Genomic DNA, 21,800 nt, shown 5'->3' with positions numbered 1-21,800 from the left:
CCACTGTGTCTCTGGAGAATCCTCTCACCTTCTTGCACCTCTGGCTTACACCCCAGTTCTTCTATGCAAAAAAAAAAAAGAATATCAGATTGAATACCCATGCGCCCACAATATAGCTTAATAAAATAATAATACAGAGCTTTCTTCATTACCTCATGAAACTTTGTATAAATCTCTAATGTAACACATAGTGAGTTGTATATATGTTTGCTCTCTCACAAATGTAAGCTTTTTGTGGAAGAAGGGAGGTGGGGTTGTACTTTATTTATCTCTCTTTTTACTGTGACTATCCTAAAACCTCTGTTACAGTTTGTTGGAAAAGCTGGAATCAGGGTTGGTTTGAAGACATTGTATTTTCTCTTTTGCTTTCAACCATCACATATATCTTGGTAACCTTTCTGGGCTTTTCCCCAACCTTTGGAGGTATGCTTACCCAAGATACTTTGTATTTTTATCCAAGCTCAGATTTTTTTTATCCCTTTCATCTATTATTTTATTTTATCCTCAACTTTGGAAGTAGGTAGGGCTGCTTTTATTACGCTCACTTTAAAAATGAAAAATATGGAGCTGAGAAATTTGTGTTCTCAGTCACATACCAAACAGTGGTAGGTTCAGAACTATAACTTTGGACATCTGTGTACCAGATCCATACTCTTTTTTTTTTTTTTTTAAAGATTTATTTATTTATTTATTTATACAAGCACTGGGTACAGTCAGAAGCGCGGGAGGGTGAGAGAATTCACCAGAGCCAGAGTGGGGAGCAGAGCAGGCAGAAGGACCGAAGTACACTGCTGAGGGGAGCAGCGGGTGGCAGGAGAGGTCTGCGTGCCATGTGGGACCCTCCTCCGGTGGCCGGGGAGCAGCCGGGGATCGAACCGGCGCTGCCGAGGCTCTGGACAGCTTCGCAACCCAGTGCTTAACTGCTGCGCCACCGGGGAGGCCCTCATACTCTTTTTATCAGCATAAATTACCTGCCAGTGTGTCCCTTACTGATCTGGCACATGGGGTCTGTAGCCTTAATGGTCTGGCCATAGCTGTGTTAACAAAAGTGTTTGAATAATCTCGTCATTTATAGCGAAGTGATAGTAGAATCTGTCATCTTACCAGCCATGCTGTGGCTTGTTGGAGTTATCTGTGTAGGTACCTTCCTTGACACACCTAAGCTCCTCAGGAGTTGCTGTAGCATAAGGCTGCATTGTATACTTGATATACTACAAAGTTTGTAGAATTCAACTGAAGGGGATTTACTGTCTGGTTCAGAGTCTACTACAGTTTATTAGGCACTTGGTTAGAAGTTGAAAAAATTTTCCTTGGAAAGGGTTATTGAAGAAGGAGCCTCACATATTTAGAAGTTCACTTTCAGAATTTTCCATTCTTTGACTTTGTTAAAAAAAATCATCAAGACTTCCTTAGGCCATAGAGAAGCTGTTGATAAAGTCTAGATAGTAGTATTTGACCGTATTTCCTGCTTATACCCCTATCTTTTACTGGGTGTAACCACTTCCCTAGCCCCATTTGCAGTCGTAAAATGTCCCCACTTGTATTGGTGCATACCAAATTATCGCAGAACACTTGTTATCTCATGACTCCTGTGGATTGGGAATTTGGGTGCTCCTTAGCTAGGTGCCTCTGGCTCAAGGTTTCTGATGAGGTTGCAGTCAAGCTGTTGGCTAGGGCTGGAGGCTCAATTAGGGGAGAGTATTTGATTTCAAGCTAATTTATATGGTTGTTGGCAGGTCTTGGTCCCTGGCCACATGGACCTCTCTTTCACTGGGCTGCTTCATGACATGACAGTTGGCTTCCTCCAGGACGAGTGATGCAAGAGACAGAGAGATAAGGGGGGGGGGGCGGGGAAGAGAGAGAGAGAGATCACCCAATCTTGCAATTGATATGCCATCACTTCTGCCATATTCTCTTTGTTAGAAGCAAGTCAGTAAGTCTAGCCCATAAGCAAAGTGAAGGGATTACACCGGACATGGATACCAGGAAGGCAGGGATCACTGGTAGCCACCTTGGACATTACCCTAAGGCTGTGCTCTTGGGAACAATTGTTTTTCAGTGCTGTGTCTTCTTAGCTTTTTTGACTTCCTTCCTTTCTTGCCTCCTACAGTCTCGTTGAATCTTTCTGTACTCTCTTTGGTATTTTGTCCTCTTGGTTCATGCGTGATTTTTTTGTTTTAAGATTTAGAGCTGACATGGCCCTTCCCTCTGTACTCTTCCCCTGTTTAAGGTTCATTCTTAAGCTAGCTTTTTATCCTAAGTTCTGGTCCTGCCTCCCAGTTCCTTGTTTGGTAACTTCAGTTCTGGAGCCCATTATGCAGCTATTGATTTTAGAGTCTTTACTGTTTCAATTTGGCTTGTGAAACGTAGACTTAATTACTTTTTTCATTTATTTTTCATTTATATATATTTCAGATCGTTGTTCTTTTTTTTTTTTTTTTTAGAAAAAGATTTATTTATTTATGCATGCAAGAACTAGGGTATAGGCCAGCGGTGTATGTGTGTGTGGGTGGGGGGTGGTAAGGATTCACCAGAGACAGAGTGGGGAACAGAACAGGCAGATTGACTGAAATACACAGCTGAGGGGAGCAGTGGACGAGTAAGGAGAGTCTGCTGTGCCATTGGGTAGCTCCCTGGCCAAGGACTGAATTCATGCTACAGTGGCTGTGGGTAGCTTTATAGGTTGCATCTTAACCCTTTGCACCACCAGAGAGGCCCCTTGTTGTTCATTTTTATTTATTTATTTTTGAAATATTTATTTATTTATTTATACAAGCACTGGGTACAATCAGAAGCACAGGAGGGTGAGAGAATTCACCAGAGCAGGGAACGGAACAGGCAGACTGACGAAGAAATACACTGCTGAGTGGAGCAGCGGGCGTGGCAGGAGAGGTCTCTCGTGCCATGTGGGATCCTTGCCGGTGGTTGGGGATCGAACTGGCACTGCGGAAGCTGCGGGCAGCTTCGCAGCCCAGCGCTCAACCGCTGCGCCACCAGGGGAGGCCCTGTTGTTCATTTTTTTTTTTAATTAATTTATTTATTTATACAAGCACTAGGTACAGTCAGAAGCGCTGGAGGGTGACAGAATTCACCAGAGCCAGAGCGGGGAGCAGAGCAGGCAGAAGGACCAAAGTACACCGCTGAGGGGAGCAGCGGGCGGCAGGAGAGGTCTGCACGCCATGCGGGACCCTCCTCCGGTGGCCGGGGAGCAGCCAGGGATCGAACCGGCACTGCAGAGGCTGATGGGCAGCTTCGCAACCCAGCGCTCAACCACTGCGCCACCGGGGAGACCCCCCCTGTTGTTCATTTTTAAACATTGTTTGCTTCCCCCCCACCTCAGGTGTAGTGCCCATAGAATTTCCTTCACCCATGCATCCGGGCACCATCACCACAGTCCTCTGTGCTCTTCCCTCCCTTTCTCCGATCTCTCTCCCTCCTCCAACCCTGTAGGATGTCTCTAGTTTATAATTGTCTGTTGGTTTTTGTTTTGTTTTGTGTATTGTTATTTTTTTTCTCCTGATGTCATATTTGGTTTTCCTATATTCCTCCTATAAGTGAAACCATCCAATATTTTTCTTTTTCCTTCTGGCTTTTTTCACTGAGCATAATTCCTTCTAGCTCCATCCATGTTGCTGTGAATGGCATTAGTGAAACCTAGACTTCTAAGTGGCTTTGAACTGGGACTTACACATTGACAGATGAAAAGCTTGTAGACCTTTTAGGCCTTTGGTGTTAGGTGCTAGGACTTAGTATGTCAAACCTGGAAGGGCTTTTAAAGACCATCTCTCCCAAAGTCATCATTTTACATGTAAGAAGAACCAACTTGCCCAAAGTTTTACTTTGCTGGGGCTAGAATCTAATTTTGTCTGACTCTCATTTACATGTTTTTCCCACTCAGTTATGGAGTGTCCCTCTCCTAATGTGGTCAGCTTGGGTTGTTAGGGGGTCTGAGAGTTATACAGAGGAGAACCAGAAAGCAATTCACAATACTGTATTGTGTTCGGAGAAATTGGACTGGGCAGAATTGGGGGTTTATAAAGTCAGCTTCAAGTGCTGCTTCTGAGGAGCTAACAGCTAGAGAGCTGTTATATAATAAGGCACAGAAAAAGAAGCCAGTAATATCTGTGGCATATGGTGACTAATGTCTGCATTCTGTACTACTGTCTTGGCAATCTCAGTTCAGAGCAGGGAGAAATAGCTCTGTTTGTTGGGATGTATGGAGTAGACTTCCTGAAGGAGGTAGGTCAGAGCTGTACTGCATGTCTTACCATTGTTAGGCTGGTTACATTATGTATGGATTTGGGGGCCTCCAGTCACAGGGTAGATGTATGTAAAGCCTGTGGGGTTACTTGTGGCACCTGGAAAGTGCCAAGGGGAAGCTTTCTGGACACTGAGAATTTTTTTCCCCTGGGGTGATGGAAATTTATTATTAATTTCATTTATAGATATTTTGCATCATTCTTTATTTTTTGTACAATGTATGCTTTCTCCTTTCAGGTGTAGTCCCCATAAAAGTGCCACCACCAATTCACCTGTGCACCATCATCATAGTCCTTTGTGCTCTTCCTTCCGTGTTTTGATCCCTCTCCCTCCCCTGGGCACTGAGAATTTGACAAAGCATTGTCTTTGTTGTCATAACTTGCTGGAGTAGGTGAGATTTGAATAACTGTGGCCCTGTCATATTTGTCAGAATGGAGCAGAGTTTTTTCATGTGAAAGGCCATGGAAAGAAAAACCTGCAACAAGCTAAAGGCACTGTACTTTTGCTTTCTGCTAGGAAGCTTGGAATGGAGAAGGTGCAGACATCAAAATCTCTCTATGGGTGGTAGTTTCCTTTCTGACCTACGGTTCCGACCCCAGACTGCTTTGCTCACTTTATCTTCCTCTGTTCCCCTCTACATCTTCGCATAGCTGGGCTTTTTCCTTTGTCCTGGTCTGCAAAATACACCTTATGCTGCTTCTCTTTTGCCTTTACTATGTCATTTTACTCTCCTTTAGAATGTCCTCTTCTTTCTTCCCATATAACCTGTCAGTCTTCTGTGAAATCCTCCCTGACACTGATGCTAGTTGCAAATGTCATCTCATCCCTTATCAAACTCTGGTAGCATTTGCTATCTGCTGTACTTCTGTGCACTTTACAACCTGTGTATGTCTCTCAAGGCAAGAGACAGCCTGATTCAGAATCAAGAGCACTGGGTCCTTGAGTCCTCAGTGAAAACATCACCTCTGACATGACCTAGGTCAGGTCCTTACCTGAAACGTGGGGTTAAAGGAGAGTTAATGTATATGAAATAGTAGTAGAGATTTTAAAATCCTCTCCCTCATTTTTGTTTTTGTGTTTGTGCATATTTCCTTCTCATTTGAGGGCAAAAGTCACGTCTATTTTGTTGACCATAGTTCACATCCTAACTGTCTAGCACAGTGCAATCAGAGAGAGTGTGCCCAATAGATTTGTTGAATTAATAAATGAATGAGCAATATTGGGCCTCCCCTGGTGGCGCAGCGGTTGAGTGCTGGGTTGCGAGGTTGCCCGCAGCCTCTGCGGCTCCGGTTCAATCCCCGGCTGCTCCCTGGCCCCGGAGGAGGGTCCCACATGGCGTGCAGACCTCTCCTGCCGCCCGCTGCTCCCCTCAGCAGTGTACTTGGGCCCTTCTGCCTGCTCTGCTCCCCGCTCTGGCTCTGGTGAATTCTCTCACCCTCCGGTGCTTCTGACTGTACCCAGTGCTTGCATAAACAAACAAACAAACAAACAAGTAAATAAATAAAAAAAAAAAGAAAAAAAAAATAAATGAATGAGCAATATTGACTTAATCTTTGGATTGAGAATGCCAAGTAAATTGATATCAGTTCCTATGAAAAGTTAAGACAAGAGTACTCTGAGATTAGGGATAGAATCCACACCGTGGATTTTCAAAGTTCTGTGGGCTCTACTTTTCTGCTGGCTAGTACTTCACCCCTATTTATTGAGCACCTGCTGAAGCAGTGCACAGTGACTATTGTCAGTCACACTGTGGGATGGTTTGTTCTTACTCTGGCTGGTGGCTCTCGTTTGCCATAGCAGTGGTTGCCCTGAGCAGGTGGCTATCGTAGGAGTAGAGGAGGGCTATGCTCGTAGAGGACAGAAATGAACAAAGCTTCCTTGGGTATTGCTACTCCCTGTCTTTGGTTCCATGGCCCACATTTGCCTCAGGTCAAACTTGAATCAGCTGAATGAACCGAATTTTAACTGCTGCCTCACTTGTGGGATAGAGGAGGGAGCCTAATTTCATTGGACTTCTTGTGCATCCAGGAGGTTGGATAGTCCAGTGAAGATCACTGTGATATTGAGAACTCCCTGGGTCTTAAGAGAACTCCAGCTTGAGCAGACATCATACTAACTTTTCTTCAAGGCATTTGGGAGCAGCCATCACTTGGTGGAGGAGATAGAATCAGCTGTGCTGTTGTTAGCATGGCCCACCTAGGACAGTTCTGTCCCTTTCCTTTCTTAGCCACATCTACAGAACTCCTGGCTGCCTTAAATTGACCTCTGGCCTAAGTGATGGACAGAAATCTCACTGGCAGGCAGTCAGGCAGGCAGGCAGGCAGGCTGGCTGGCTTCCAAATCTTGTATGCCTCTAAATTTCTCCGGTGTGATCCAGTGGCTCTGCTCTACTTTAGCCTCTTTGGGTTATCTCAGGCCTTTCAAGAAGCCCTCAGAAGCTCTCATCACTATAGTGTATGTTAAAACAAATGTGTCCATGTTTGCCAAGTTCCCAGAGCCAGCATCTGAAATACTGTGGCCAGGGGAGATGGGTATCTTTCAGGTATACTATGTACATCAGTCAGAAACAATTACATGTTTATGAGTGTGTGTTACTGAATAAGCAAATTTGTGGAGGTCTTGTTTCAAGAAGCTTTTGTTGACAAGGACAAAGTTCACTGGAACTCTGAAGAGATAAATGTGTAATTAAGACAACTCAAATAGCTTCAATGATAAGACTGGTGTTGAGAGCTACTATTTAGTGAGCATCTGTTATGTACTAGGCCCTGGACTAAGTGCTTGACATCTGTATAGCATTCCTTAAAGGTGGATATTTTTCTCATTTTACAGATGAGAAAACTGAAACTCTGCAAATTTAAATAATTTCCCCAAGGTAACTAAGCCAGGAATTGAATGTAAATCTATCTGATTCAACACTGTTTCTGTTTAATAACTTGTGGGGAAGGAAAGAAACAATTATATGAATTTAGATGGAGCTGTGCATTTGGATTAAGAAGTATACACTTTATCAGACTGTTAGTGGCACTAGTTAATTACCTAAGTGGCCTGGAAGAAACTGAGAGAGGAGTTCAGGCCTGGGAGAGGGAAAGAGAGGGTATTTCCCATAACTTCTGAATGAGAATATTACATTGGTGGAGTGTATATATAGCTTCATACCCAGAGCGGTATGTATTCAGTGTGTATCTTCCACAAATAGCAGTCTGGTTGAGCTCTTCTGAATATAAGCGTTAGGATAGGGTCTGTTTCTGTATAATGTTCTTACCTCTTTAGTCAACATTTATCATCTATGATATGTGGCAATCCTTGCCCAGTAGAAGGACTGAATATAATAGGGGACTTAGATATGCACCTACTTTTAAAATTTTTTAAATTATAATAAGAGCTGTTATTTATTGAGCTCATACTCTGTACTAGTACTGGGCTAGATACTTTCACATACATGAGATCTTGTTTATCCTTACATTAATCCTTTCATTTTATAGCTTATTGTACAAGGTGATATAAGTTCAATGTCCTATGAATGAAACTAGTGGTGTCCTGTTAGAAGATAGGGTCACCTCTGCCTGGGGAGATCAGGGGAGCTTTGTTGGGTAACAGTTTAGTGGTTCACAGGTACTTCAGGCAGAAATATAAGGTAGATTGAAGAAAACATTTCAGTCAGCAAAAATGTCATGAGTAAAGAAAGGCATGGGGTGGGAAAAATGAAGAATCTGTAGTGCACATTAGTTGATCCTGATTGGCTTGAGAGCACTGTTTATGAAGGAGCTTACTATAAAAAAAGGTAAAAGAGGTTAACTGAGGAAAAAGATCATGGCCTCATAGCCCTTAATGTCAGGCTAAAGAGTTTAGACATGACTTTTTTTGGTACACAATAAATTGTCCTTGTAGGGTTTGAGCAGGGGGAACCCATGACCTGAGTTTTGCTTTAGGAAGATAAATTTCACAGAGTATGTAATGCACTGTAGAGGTGAGGTTGGGAACAGAGAATCTCAGGTAGGAGACTTTGCAGTTGTTTATGAGCAGAGGAGATCAGAGCCTGCATTGTGGAAGTAGAATACTTAGAATATTTATTTTTATTTATTTATTTTTTTAAAAGATTTATTTATTTATTTATATAAGCACTGGGTACAGTCAAAAGCATGGGAGGGTGAGAGAATTCACCAGAGCCAGAGTGGAGAACAGAACAGGCAGACTGACGAAGTACACTGCTGAGGGGAGCAGCGGGCGGCAGGAGAGGTCTGCGCACCATGTGGGACCCCCGCCCCGCGGCTGGGGATCGAACCAGCGCTGCAGAGGCTTTGGGCAGCTTCGCAACCCAGCGCTCAACTGCTGCGCCACCTGGGAGGCCCAGAATACTTAGAATTTAAGTACAGAGAAAGGAAGGTAGGCCTCATGAATGTGGGTAATGAGTCTGGTGGTGCCATTAACAGGAAATACATGTCCGTCAGAAAGAAGGTCAGTGCTGGGAGTGATGAGTGGAGGGTAGTTGGCTTTATTTAAGGTGCTGGGCAAGGCGTTATTCAGGAACTAAACAATTCTCTTCTTTCTATACTTGTTTCACCTCAGTTCACTTTATAGATGACTTTTCTGGTGCCTAACAACGTGAGATGATTTTTCTGAGGTTGCATACTAGGTAACTGCTTGGTGGATTCCAAGTATGAGAAAACAAGTCTCATTTTTTAACTATTAAGTTTCTGAACAAAGCTAGGCCTTCACTGTAGGAAAATCAGACAATCTTGGAGATTGTAAAATCTGGGCTTAACTCCAGCTTTGCCATTTTCTAGTTGTGAGATGTTGAGTGGGTTGCTTTTTCTCTCTGCGCCTTTGTTTACGAACTTGCAAAATAAAAAAAAGGGAGGGGTGATATTAATCTCTACCTCGTGGAGGCAATAGAAGATAAGGTACTTTGTAAAACTCTTAAGTATTGTATGAGGGCATTATTCTAGGATTATGACTTGGGTTGGAGTAAATATATAAAATGAGTGTCTTGGTCAAATAAAATAGCCAAATAAAACTCAGAGGTTTTCAAGGAAGGTCTTCTTTCACTTTGTGGGTTGGCCTAGGTTACTCATTCACGCTTACATGGGATTTTCTGATCTGGGAAATGCCAAGTTTTCAAGAGTCACACAACTCCAGTTTTCTAGTGGGAAATGGAAATGTTGAATGAATTTTGAGTGATCTTACCCTATCAGCTGTGCTTGGCCTGAGAAAAGATTATTACTTTCCCTTTGCCCTACATGGTCTTCTGTCAAGCATTGATGTCTCAAGGTCTAAGGACAGAGCAATAGCTGAGCTAAGTTGTCTTGTGGGGGACGAGTCCTTGTTTGGGATGGAGGTACTCAGTGTAGTGCTGGTCAGAGTCCTCTGGTCACCTTGGTTGACCTTAGATCTTAGTGACCATGTTCCAGAGTATTCTTGAGAAAGGGAGTAGGCGTATTGCCAGGTAACAGGTCCTTAGTAGTGTCAGATCTCTACCAGGGCCAGACCTGAAACTGGTCATCTTGTCTTATGTCTTGTTACATACTACTCTGAGAGAGAGAGTGGAGGGGGAATACAATATTTTCTGATTAATACAATAGCTGCTTACTTTTCTGATACCTTCTGTTTTTAAAGCATTTTCTTTTCCTTTGTACTTTTTTTCCTTCCCTCCTCTTCTTCTTCTTCCTTTTTTTTTTTTAAGATTTATTTATTTATGCATACAAGAGCTGGGGTACAGGCCAGAGATGTGTGGGGGGCAGTGAGAGGATTCACCAGAGACAGCGCGGGGAACAGAACAGGCAGATTGACTGAAGTACACTACTGAGGGGAGCAGCGGGGCGAGTCAGGAGAGTTCTGCTGCGTCATGTGGATTGCTCCCTGGCTGGCCGGGAATCGAACTCGTGCTGCAGTGGCTGCAGACGCTTCATAGGTTGCGTCTTAACCCTTACACCACTCTGAAGGCCCTCCCTGTCCTCTTCTTAGTTTGGTTCTCTTAATTCTTCACAGCCTTCCTTAAGGAATATCTAGTTTAATGAAAAAGAACATAGACTAGGAATTAGACTTAGTTTAACTTATATTGTGGTACTCTTGACCTTTCTGAACCTTAGTTTTCCTATGCTAGGTACTTTGGGGATCATGGAATCTATTTCACATGCAGATCTTATGAGATAATGTAACAAACATTTAGTCTTCTACAAATATGAGTAATTTGTTATTATTTGTTTTCTTTCTCTTTATTGTCTCATCATCTACATAATTCTCTGATTTGTCCCCTCTCTTTACTGTCCTATGTCTCCTAGATTTTCACTTTGCCTCATAACCTTTCCTTTTACCTCTTAAGAAAAAAATGTGGTGACCCTGGCATTATTTCTGTATAGTGATGAAGGAGACGGCCAGAGCCTTTGGGAAATGTAAAATTAGTTGACTTTTGAGTGTAACATTTTATCATTAATTTGAAAAAGACTGTACCCCTTTGTGCCTCACTTGCCCTCCTAATTTACCATGTAACTCTGTTATTTTGAGTCTTGAATTCATCTATATACCAGATAATTCTCATTTAAAATGTGAGTGTTGGGCACAGTGGTTAAAGTATCAGCATTATCAAACTATCACCAGCCACTGCGCATGAGTTTGATACCCAACCAGGGAGCTAACCCATATGGTGCAGCAGAACTCTCCTGTCTCATCCTACTACTCCCCTCAGCTGTATATTTCAGCAGATCTGCCTGCTCTGCTTCCTACTCTGTCTCTGGTGAATCCTCTCACCGACCTCCCTCCCTCCCCACACCTCTGGCTTATACCACAGTTCTTGTATGCATCAATAAATAAAAGTAAATCTTAAAAAGGAGCTTAAAGAAAAAAAAATGAAATGTGGGTATTAAGAGGTTGAGATTGCCCCAAATTGAAAATCAAAAATAGCCTTTGCAAGTGTTTCAGTGTAGATAGTTTAGGGTATAGTTACTGGGAGTAAGGACACTGGGTGGGGGATGGACAAGAGAGCAGTTCTTAGTTTACTGCTGCTGGAAGGGTGTCAGGGCCTTAGGGCATACTAGACGCTGCCTCTCTAGTACCCAACTTCCTGCTGCTCGCTCTTGCACAGCTGAGAGTGTGTCTGAACTTGGTGAGGTCTGATTCCCTCAAGAATTCTGTTATGAAAATTAGGGCACTTGAGCAGATCTAATTGGCTGAACTGTGTGAAGGGCAGAGGATTTCCTTGGGGGCTCCTTTTAATCTCCTGTGGTTATAGACTTTTAAGGTTGGACTAATTAAAATGTTGGCAGCTAGACTCAATGCTTTCCTTATATTAAGTCCTGCTTCAGCCTTTTGGAGTATCAGGAGTTGGCACAGGGCATCTATCTTTAGGAGCTAAGGAGTGGGCTTCAACTTCCTCACCTGCCTAAATGCATGATGATATATTTGTTCACAATGGCCTGCCAAGCATTTCATGGTGGAGAGATGTATAGGCTGAGACCAGGATCCAGGTATGCCTAGATTTGCTACTCCGAAGACTTACTATATACCTTTTCAGGTCAATTCTCTGTTTTGTTAGCCCCCCCAAGGACTTGACTTTGTTAGCTGGCAAGTAATCCCCATTGCCCAGGGGATCCTTCTTTAGTGTGTTCTTGTTTTAAAGAGAAAAAGGGAGAAGAAAACTATATTTAAGTCCCACTATGGTCCAGTTGGGACTAGTGTATTACACAGGTTTCTTTTGAGATGTGCCCATATCTTTTCATAATGCCCATTTCACAGATGAAGACATAGACTTATAAAAGAAAAATAACTTGCCTGATTGTCACTCAGCCTGTAAGCAGCTGAACCAGAATTCAAATCCAAGTGTCTCCCTCGTGACCTTTCTAAGGTAGCACAAGTAATTTCATATTCTTTTATCCCTCTAAGCCTGTCCCCAGGAAGTCTTCTCCAGTTCTTCCAGCCAACATTATTTTCTTGCTATGCTTTCCTAGAGCATTGTGTCCCGCTCTCCAGTCTGGCATGGATCTCTCTCCCTCATCGGACTACTCCCATTTCTGCACAGTGTGGTATTCAGGATGTATTTGTTAAAGACCTGAAAGAAATTACAGTGTTGGAATTTCAGGTATCATGACAGACTGGTAAGGGGAAGGGCTTTGGATGGAGCTTTGGCTGGGGCCCTGAAAAAATAAATCAGGCCTGTGTCTTCTAGGTTTACCTATTGTCGCCTTTGTTATGTTGTTGGCAACAGGGCCTTCTAAGCAGATACCTTTTGGGTCCCTGAGGAGCAAGCATCCCTTTCCTTAAGTTATTTTTCTTGGCATCTGGCTTTAGGGTTTGTTTCTCTCTGCTAGTCTCCTTGTAATCAAAAGAGCTAGACTCGATCCTGGGTCAGAGTGGTGTAACATAGTGCTCAGCCTCGCCTTGGTGTCTGGAATGTACTTATTGACTGTGCGTGCTTGGGTTTCTTTTTATAAAGAGCACGCTGAGTTATTAATCCTGGACTAGGGGGTTATATTTTCTGCAGCCTTTGCCTACAGCGGTGTAGCACTTCACAGGATAAAGATTTCCGGAGAAGACAAACCTGTAAAGGTCTTTAAAAATTATTTAAAAAATTTTAATTAACATTTTTTTTATAGACGATACAACAGCATACACTTAACCCAGTTTGGTGGCGAGTTCTTTAGCCTTTGCCTTTTCCGACTTGGCCATGTGAACGTTGTTGGCTCCCAGTATGTAGCCTCACCAGTGATGATGGATCTCATCATATCCATTCAGTGATAGTAATTGGTCCTGAGAGCTTCCACCAGCTTAGCCCAGGATCCATTGTCTTCCAAGTTAACCTGTGTGAAGGTGACAGTGGAACAAGTCTCACCGTGGGCCACAGCCCTAGCCTCACCTTCCCCTTGATAATGCAGTAGGGAGCCCCCAGCTTCCTATACAGGGTAGGAAGGAAGATGACCAGCTCAATGGGCCCTGCATCATGTCTGATCCCCACCAGCTGTGCCTTCTTGTTCTCCACAAGGGTAGTGACAGTATTCACCCCTTATTGAAGGACAGGGGCCTCTTTGTGGGGATATCTGCTGTGCCTGCAGCTTTCTTCTCAACTCAGGCCAACAATCTTTGTTTCATCTCTTGCTTGGTCTCTGGTCTGTACTTGTGGGTCAGGTCCAGCAGTTGAGTTGCTATTTGGTAATCTCAAGTCTGGGTGAACTGGTTAATGGTGGGTGGCGCTTTCAGCTGCTCAGAGAGAACAGCCCTTTGCTGTAGCCTGATGTCGTGGGGCTACAGTGAAGGAATCTCTGTGCTGTTTAACATAGTGGCAGCACCCATTTACATTCTCACTAACAGTGCAGGAGGCTTCTTCTTCATGCCCTCCCCAACACTTAATATTTCTTGACTTTTTTTTTTTTTTTAACATTTTTTTATCCTTTTTTTTTTTTTTTATAGAGGCATGTTTTATTTATTTATTTATTTATTTTATTTGTTTGTTTTGTTTATACATGCACTGGGTACAGTCAGAAGCATGGGAGGGTGAGAGAATTCACCAGAGCTAGAGCGGGGAGCAGAGCAGGCAGAAGGACCGAAGCACACTGCTGAGGGGAGCAGCGGGCGGCAGGAGAGGTCTGCGCACCATGTGGGACCCTCCTCCGGTGGCCAGGGAGCAGCCGGGGATCGAACCAGCACCGAGAGGCCGCGGGCAGCTTCACAACCCAGTGCTCAACCACTGTGCCACCGGGGAGGCCCTATTTCTTGACTTCTTGATAATAGCTATTGTAACTTGTGAGGTGAAATCTCATTGTGGTTTTGATATGCATTTCCCTAATGTTAAGCAATGAAGAACATCTTTTCATGTGTCTGTTTGCCCTCTGTATGTCTTCTTTAGTGAAATTCCTATTTAGATTGTTTGCTCAATTTTTAATCGGGTAGTATTTTTTTGTTGTTGAGTTGTGTGAGTTGTTTATATTTTTTGCATATTGACTCCTTATATGGTTTGCAAGTATTTTCTCCCATCCTATAGGCTGTCTTTTCATTTTTTTGGAAAGATTTATTTATTTATACAAGAACCGGGGTACAGGCCAGAGGCTTGGGAGGGTGAGAGAATTCACGAGAGGCAGAGCGGGGAACAGAACAGGCAGATGACCAAAATACACTGCTGAGGGGAGAATTGGTGAGACAGGAGAGGTCTGCTGTGCCAGGTGGGTTGCTCCCTGGCCTGCCCAGATCGAACTTGCTGGTGATAGCTTGACAGCACTGTGTCTTTAACCCCTGCGCCACCAGGGAGGCCCTCACTTGTATTCTTAGGCTCGTAACTAAACTTTCTAGGTATCATTCCCCTGTGAAATGGGAATAATACCTACTGTTTAATTTTATCAAGATTAAATAAGATAATGTATGTAAAGTGTTTTGGAAATTCTGAAGTACGATTATGGTCATATTCATTGGGTGACTGGAGCCAATTTGCTAGCATTGCAAGGATGCTTTTGCTCTTAGTATGATTTTCCCTAGGTGGGAAGAAGGCTGCAGAATCGATGAAACATTTGATTGGTGTTTGGGCAGCAGATGAGAGGAATTCCTGTGAGGTGAAGAAAAGGACTGCATTCATTTCTTCAATCTGTATTTGTTGAATCCTGCCTGGTGGAAGAGAAAGAAATGTAGATATCGCCTTATGAAATGGGTGGTGTGCTAATTACGGAGGCAGCTTGGTTTGGGAATGCAAGCTCCATAAAGACAGGGGTTTTGTCTGTCTTATACACTGCTATATATCTACCCAGGAGTAATGGCATATAGTAAACTCTCAATCAATATGTGTTGAAAGAAACCTTGTCTTGTAATCGGGTAGAATGGAGTCATAAAGGGATCTGGGCTTTACCAACTCTTTTCATGGGCAAGTTGCTTCATCTTGCTGATGCTCAGTTTTCCCCTTTATAAAATAAGGCTAGAATTAGATATATAGGGGCCTCCCTGGTGGCACAGCGGTTGAGCACTGGGTTGCGAGGCTGCCCGTGGCCTCTGCAGCGCTGGTTCGATCCCCGGCTGGTCCCCGGCCACCGGAGGAGGGTCCCACGTGGCGTGCAGACCTCTCCTGCTGCCCGCTGCTCCCCTCAGCAGTGTACTTCGGTCCTTCTACCTGTTCTGCTCCTCGCTCTGGCTCTGGTGAATTCTCTCACCCTCCCGCGCTTCTGACTGTACCCAGTGCTTGTATAAATAAATAAATAAATAAATAAATAAATAAATCTTTAAAAAAAAGAAAAAAGAATTAGATATATAGGTTTATTGGGAAGATTAAAAAAATAAAAGTTAATTAATTACAAACTTTTGTACAAGTCCTAGCATATAGGGATGTTCAATTACAGGTAGTTTCTTTCGTTTTCCCTTGCTGATTTGCAAGTGTGATGGAAGCACAGAGGAAGAAGCTAATAGTGTCCTGGGTTTGATGTGATGATGTGTTTCAAATATGGTTCCTACATATGATTAGAATTATTGCTATTTTTCTTCATGAAAGGAACTCCTAGGAAGTAAGCAGAGGTGCTGGAACTGATAAGCTTTGCTTCTCTGCATTTCCCATGTTTTTGGTCAGGGGGCCAACGCCTATCTTCCTGGTCAAGGTAAAGTTTGCACTGCAGGTAAAGTTTGCACTGCAGGTAATGTTTGCACTGCAGGTAATGTTTGCACTGCAGGTAATGTTTGCACTGCAAATAATGTTTGCACTGCAGGCTTATGCAGTGCAGGTTGTTCCCAGAAAAAGCACCTTCCACTGGGAAAGTCTGGACTCACCTGATCTGGATTAGGCTCTTATAGTCAACCATCACCCTCTCACCCCACCCCACACCTCAATAATTGTTATAACTTTGAAAACGTGCACTCAGCTTGACTTCTGTTCTGGATCAGTTGAAAATTCTCACAGGACTTGGAGCAGACCATGTTCTCTTGGGTTAATCAGGTATTTATGAGTTGACCTTTACTAGTAAAAACCTAATTTCCCCCTCATGCCTGAGTGACTCTAGCAAGGCTGAGGGTTTTGTTTTGTTCTCAGACATTCCCTGAACTGTGGGAAGTAGGTTTCCCTGTCCTTGTCTTGGTGCAGATAGAGAGGGCTATCTCCCCCTTTGGCCTATGGTTTTAAGCCACGGGAACTACCATTCTCCTTTTTTTTTTTTTTTTAAATTCAGCATTCTACACTCAGCACTTTCTTTTCTGGTTGTTTCTTAGGAAGATGAGTAAGCAGGAAGCAATTTCCTGGCTAAGGTAGAAAGGGTTTCTTGCTCGAGAATTGAAATGACTTGACTAGAAGTGGGTAAAGAACATACATGTTCCTGGGTGGGGTGGGGATGGCCAGGCCTTGGGTAAGTTAGAGTTAGTTTGGGGGTTTCTGGAAGTAGAAGACAGTAAGTACCTTAGCAGTGTCATTTAGGAGCTGAGGATTACCACAAGGGAGATCTTGTCAAATACGGGCTCATGAGAAGAGACAGGAAGAGGGTTAAGAAGAGACAGAGGGGGAAGCACTCTGTCTGCCTACCTGTGACTATGCAGGGGTTTCTTTTCACCAACTCTCTCCCTCCACAGGGCAGCAGCCTTCCTGCCTGCCCATGACTTGCACCATGCCAGGACTTCTCACTGACCTCCCTCAGGGGAGGCTGTTCTCCTCAATGCTGTCCGCCTGCAACCCTGCAGGCCTCTCTTAACAAACCTGTGCCTTTCGGGGCAGCAATTCCTGCCTGCTAGTGTCTATGCAAGTGTCTTTTGCTATCCTATCCCTCTTCTAAGAAAACTTGCTCTTTAAATATATATATATATATTATTTAAAAGAATATATATTTATAAATATAAATAAACATATATTTAAAAGAATATATATATATATATAAAAGAAGAGACGGGAGAAAAGGAAACTTGCTGGTCTGTTACTTTATGCTAGGTGCTTCAGATAAATTATATCCTTTAATCTTCACAGCAACCTTGTGAAATAGCTATTATTAGTCCCATTTTTACTGATGATGAAACTGAAGCCCAGAGAAGTTAAGCAACTTTCCTAAGGTCACACAGTTAGTAAATGATAATGATAATAGCTACCACTTATACATTGAGAAGATGCTTATCTTTTTAAAACGTGCCTGAAATGATTTAGAATTCACAATAAATCTATGAAGGATTATTATTACTTTTGAATTGTTAATGAGGATACTGGGAATTAGCGAGCTCTGGTCACTTGCTAAAGTGTATCCATCTAGTGATGACAGAACAGGGATTCTGGCCAGGTCTATCCACTTATAAAGCTTGATCCTTGCAGGTGGAAGAACTGGCCACCAGGGGAGGCCCCCTTTGTCTACTTTTAAATTGGGTTTTTCTTTTTGTTGTTGAATTGTGTGATGGTTAATTGTTTTTGTTTACTTGCCTGGGTTCAAGGATGCTCAGATACCTGGTAAGATACTTTTTCTGGGCCTCCCCTGGAGGCGCAGCGGGTTGAGTGCCGCGCTGTTAAGCTGTCCGCAGCCTCTGCAGCGCTGGTCATGAGAATAAGGTTTGTCTCCATTACTGTAGCTCCATAACCTGTGACAGTGCCTACCACAGTATTAATGTGCAATAAATGTTTGCTGTGAAATCCAGCTCTGCCTTCCCCCACTGCTTTCTACTGCCAACTGTATTCCGTCCCAGTTCCTTGGCCTGACTATCTTCACTGCACAGTTGGACCTTACTCTACCCATCCATCGTGGCCTCCCTGACCTCCCCACAGAGCAGCAGATCCTATGCCATTACTCTCTGTTTCTTTTCCCTCCTCCCCAGCTTTATACTTTTGCTTCCGCTATTGCTCTGCATCATGCTTCAATCCAGTCTGTTCTTTTCTCTGTAGTTACTCCGACTAATCCCAGAAATTTCTCTTTTCCAGACTGTAATCTTCTTAGTCTTTACTCTATAATTTAATCTTCATTTTCTGTTTAACAGACATTAATCTCTCTAGCTACTGGTGGCAGTTACAGCACAGTGACTCTCAGAGTAGTTTTGCTTTATATTTACTAAGGTCTCCTACTTAAAGGTCTCTCTTTTTGCTCGTCCTACTCAGAGCAAACCTCTGAGATATGAGGGGAATTGTTGTTTCCATATTATAGCAGAAAAAAATAAATGCAAAGAAGGCAAGCAGCTGCCAAGCTCATCATTCAATCTCATCACCATGGGTAAATCATTCATATGTGAGCCTTCGGGCTGCTGTGAAGATGTAAAGGAAGGATCTGCCGGTGGTTTTTATTGTCATTATTACTATAAATATAAGGCTGGTGCCTACGAGGATATGTCTGCGACCTTTGTAGGTTACTTCTTGTGACTTGAGTTCCAGGCATTCGGGATGATCTGCACTGGGGCCTTTGGACTACTAGGGCTGAGCTTGAATGCTGTGCCCAAACTCTCTAGTCTCCAAGTCCCTAGTGCCTCCTGGGGGTAATGAAAACAACTTGTGGATAGCTAGTGGATAGCTTCAGTGTCAAACATTGGGAATAAAATCCTTGCTTTTCTAAAAGACCGTGGTATTAGAATGATGGCTTTGGAACAGTCAAGAACCCAGTTCTTAAGCGATTTCAGTTATTTCTGAAACCAGACATTGCTCCAGAACACTTTGTTAAATACTTCTCTGTTCTTCTTGAACCCCCACCCCTCCCCAAAAGGAAATGACACTCAGATTCAGGCCATTGTATGATGATTGTATCTTTGGTCTCCTTGGCTAACCAACCCTCTGCTCCCTTTTCAGAGATACCACCACTTCAGACTGCTGCTTCAAGAGAGGTCATTCACCTTCTTTCCCATCTGTCTCTACCCATGGCCTGGTCTGTGCTGTAGGGGAAATAGAACAAATGCTCAGTGACACTATTCAAGAGAGAGCTTGCTTTCTCATTGGGAACTTTAGACTGCCTGACATAGCAAATGACTAGAAAATGAGAGCAAGAGAACATAACTCATTGCTAGGATGGGACATTTGTATGAATGCAGGGTGGGAGGGCAGACTTCCTGGAAGGGCAGGAAGTAGCAGCTGGGTGGGGAAATATCAGTGACTATTGAGTTTTTCCTTTTAGAATATGGGTGTTAACATGGGCCATTCATTTTTTTTTTTTTAAAGATTTATTTATTTATTTATACAAGCACTGGGTACAGTCAGAAGCACGGGAGGGTGAGAGAATTCACCAGAGCAGAACAGGCAGACTGAGGAAATACACTGCTGAGGGGAGCAGCGGGCGGCAGGAGAGGTCTGTCGTGCCATGTGGGACCCTTGCTGGTGGTCGGGGATTGAACCGGCGCTGCAGAGGCTGTGGGTAGCTTCGCAGCCCAGCGCTCAACCGCTGCGCCACCAGGGGGAGGCCCTGGGCCATTCATTTTTTTGTAAAAATTGAGGCAAAATTCATATAACATAAAATTAATCATATATATCCACAGTTCTGTGGCATTTAATACGTTCACAATGGTGAATAATCAGCACTTTTATCTAGTTCCCAAGAATTTTCATCATCCTAAAAGAAGCCTGTAGCTGTTAAGCAAGTGCTCCCATTTCTCCTTCTGCCTTTCTCCTGCATTCTGTCTCAATGGATTTATCTGTTCTGGGTATTTCACATGAATGGAATCATAAAGTATGTGACCTTTTGTATCTGGCTTCTTTCACTTAGCATAACGTTTTGGATATTTATTTATGTTGTGGCATGTAACCTGTAGATGAAGCAGTACTTCATTTCTTTTTCTGGGTAGGTTATAGTCTGTAATAAGTAAATACCACAATTTGCTTATCCACTCACCTTTGGTGGACATTTGGGCTGTTTTCACTTTTTCGTGATTGTCAGTAGTGCTGATGTGAATATGCCTGTATGTGTACTTTTGGGACTATAACAGGAATAGAATTGCTAGTTCATGCGGTAATTCTATGTTTATGTTTTTGAAGAACCACCAAGGTGTTTTTCATTTTGGCTTAACGTGAGCGTGTAAAATGATGTCCATCTCATTGTGATTTTGATTTGCATTTCCTGATGACTGGTGATACTGAACATCTTTTCATGTACTTCTTAGCCATTTGCATATCATCTTTAGAAAAATGTCTATTCAAGTCCTTTGTCTAATTTTTTTTTTTTAAGATTTATTTATTTATTTATACAAGCACTGTTTGTCAGAAGCGCAGGAGGGTGAGAGAACTCACCAGGGCCAGAGCAGAGCAGGCAGACTAAGTACACTGCTGAGGGGAGCAGTGGGCGGCAGGAGAGGTCTGCACACCTTGTGGGACCCTCGCCCGGCGGCTGGGGATCGAACCGGCGCTGCAGAGGCTGCGGGCAGCTTCGCAGCCCAGTGCTCAACCTCTGAGCCACCAGGGGAGGCCCCCTTTGTCTACTTTTAAATTGGGTTTTTCTTTTTGTTGTTGAATTGTGTGATGGTTAATTGTTTTTGTTTACTTGCCTGGGTTCAAGGATGCTCAGATACCTGGTAAGATACTTTTTCTGGGCCTCCCCTGGAGGCGCAGCGGGTTGAGTGCCGCGCTGTTAAGCTGTCCACAGCCTCTGCAGCGCTGGTTCGATCCAGGCCGGCCAGCGAGGGCCCCACATGGCGCGACAGACCTCTCCTGTCATGCCCACTGCTCCCCTCAGCAGTGTATTTCTTCAGTCTGCCTGTTCTGTTCCCCACCCTCTCTGGTGAATCCTTTCACCTTCCCGCGCATCTGGCCTGTACCCTGATTCTTGTATAAATAAATAAATGAATCTTTAAAAAAAAAAAGATACTTTTTCTATGTGTGTCTGTGGGGATGTCTTCAGAAGAGATTATTATTTGAATCAATAAATTTAGTAAAGAAGATCATTCCCATCAGTACTACTGGGCATCATCCATTCCAGTGAGGGTCTGAACAGATGAAAAAGGGGGCGAAAGGTGAATTTGTTCTTAGTGTTTTAGCTGAGACAGTCATCTCCCTCGCCTGGGGGGAGAGCTCCTGTTTCTTGGAGTTTTGGACTCAGACTGGGACTTCCATTGTCACCACCTCTCTTTCCCTCAGTCACAGGTCTGTAGACTTGATCTGCATTATACCGCCAGCTTTCCCGATTCTCTAGTTGGCAGATGGCAGATGGTGGGACTTTTGGCTTCCATAACTGTGTGTGCCAGTGTCCACAATATACCTCCTCACATATATAAAATATATTCTTATATGTTGTATGATATAATATTTAAATGTATTTTTTAATGGATAAGTATTACATATAATGGGATATATATGTGTATATGTTATTATCTATATAAGGATATATTATATGATTCTCTGGAGAACCCTAAGGTATGTGTGTCTATAATTATATATGCATAGGATAAATACTTTTTCTAGAGAACCCTAATACAAATTGCAAGAATTCTTTATATAATCTGGCTACTAAACATTCATTTTTTAATTTTAATTTTTTTTTATTTTTAAATAATAAATTTTATTTTTATATTCCCCATACATTTGCAACACCCCCATTCTGACCCCAGTCCCTCCCCTCCCGCCCCCCACTCCCCAAAAACTGTCTCTGGTTCATAGTTTTTTGTTGATTTTGATTTTCACTTTCTTATAGTTATTCATTTTCCTGGTCCCTTATTTAAGT

General features: G+C 43.1%; 1 protein-coding gene and 1 pseudogene across 2 annotated transcripts in view; one reads left to right on the top strand and one right to left on the bottom strand.

Moving 5' to 3' along the window:
- STIM1 (stromal interaction molecule 1) overlaps positions 1 to 21,800 on the top strand; it is a 161,478-nt gene that overhangs the window by 6,535 nt on the left and 133,143 nt on the right. The gene's annotated exons all lie outside the window — the stretch shown is intronic.
- Positions 12,865 to 16,016, bottom strand: LOC119254126 (60S ribosomal protein L7a-like; annotated as a pseudogene).

This window comes from Talpa occidentalis, unplaced genomic scaffold, assembly GCF_014898055.3.
Source record: "Talpa occidentalis isolate TD23 unplaced genomic scaffold, MPIMG_talOcc4v2.1 talOcc4.3, whole genome shotgun sequence".
NCBI lineage: Eukaryota > Metazoa > Chordata > Mammalia > Eulipotyphla > Talpidae > Talpa > Talpa occidentalis.
This window is presented reverse-complemented; position numbering and strand designations above follow the sequence as displayed.